This window comes from Octopus bimaculoides, chromosome 5 (genome assembly GCF_001194135.2).
Source record: "Octopus bimaculoides isolate UCB-OBI-ISO-001 chromosome 5, ASM119413v2, whole genome shotgun sequence".
In the NCBI taxonomy this organism is placed as follows: Eukaryota; Metazoa; Mollusca; class Cephalopoda; order Octopoda; family Octopodidae; genus Octopus; species Octopus bimaculoides.
In genome coordinates, this window is record NC_068985.1 from 110,351,011 (window position 1) to 110,352,139 (window position 1,129).

The 1,129-nt window shown below is 38.4% G+C and overlaps 1 protein-coding gene across 3 annotated transcripts in view; it reads left to right on the forward strand.

The window, feature by feature from the left end:
• Nucleotides 1-1,129, forward strand: part of LOC106873475 (sulfate transporter) — a 208,335-nt gene that overhangs the window by 117,804 nt on the left and 89,402 nt on the right. The window contains exon 1 of one of the 3 annotated variants that reach the window (XM_052967944.1): nucleotides 110-275. The exons of the other annotated variants lie outside the window; for them this stretch is intronic. The gene's annotated coding sequence lies outside the window, so the exon portion shown is untranslated. Of the gene's footprint in view, nucleotides 1-109; nucleotides 276-1,129 lie in introns of those variants that run through there. 3 annotated transcript variants of the gene reach the window in all.

The window sequence follows — 1,129 nt, forward strand, 5'->3', positions numbered from 1 at the left end:
ACACACACACACACACACACACACACACACACACACACACACACACACACACACACAATAGTTCATCCTCTGACTCACATCTCACTTACATACTTTATAGAAGAAAGCACATACATACACAAATGGCTGCACCAATCATTAGATACATCCATTAAGATGTGCTTAACAATGGAAGGCATCGCTAACAACAATACCCTTACCGCGTCTTTCACGTTTATTCAGAAGACACACGCAAACAGGAAGGACACTGATATAAACCCATTCGTTACCTCGAGGTAGGTGCAAACTTAAGACTTATCTGTTCTATACATAGCAACATCGTTAGAGCGTGGGACAAAATGCTAAACGAATTTCCTTCGGCTCTTTAACGTTCTGAGTTCAAATTCCATCCAAGTCGTTTTTGCCTTCCATCTTTCCGAAGGTCGATAAAATAAGTACCAGTTGAGCACCGGCGTTGATATAATCGGCTGGTCTCCTTCCATTTGTACGTACCGAGTTCAAATACCGCTGAGGTCATATTTGTATTTCATCTTTCGGTGGATCGATAAAAATTAAGTGCTAGCTGAGTACTGGAGGTCGATGCTATTGACTTGAATAGTTTTCATCTTTTGCTTGCTGGTTTGACATGCTAGAAATCACAATACACCGTCTTTAAAAAGTGTTGGTACATTGGATTAAGAAGCCTTAGATATGAACAAAGCATGGGACGATCACAGCTAAAGCATTTTTGATTATACATCTACAGGACGAAGTGAGTGATGGGGGGTGGGGGTCATCTGAGAATAATTAGCAGTAATAAAGACCGAGCAAATTTAAATAAAAAAATATGTAATATTTAATAATTGGCGGGAAGGAACACTGCAAAAATGTGGGGGTGGGGGGAGAAAGTGTTAACAAAAAAAGAGAATAAAAAAGGGAGAGTAAATTTTTTTTTTTTTGGCGGGGGAATGAATTCTTTCAGAATTTTCGTTCTTGTATAAAACACGAAAATTCTTATGAAAATTCCATGCTCTTTTTCATCCAAAATCCTTCTGTTTAGTCGCATAAGAAAAATTGGTGTGGAAAGGTGAGTTTTGAATTCTGGATTTTGTATCGGGCGCTCTACCGATTTTATATTCACTGATTTTTT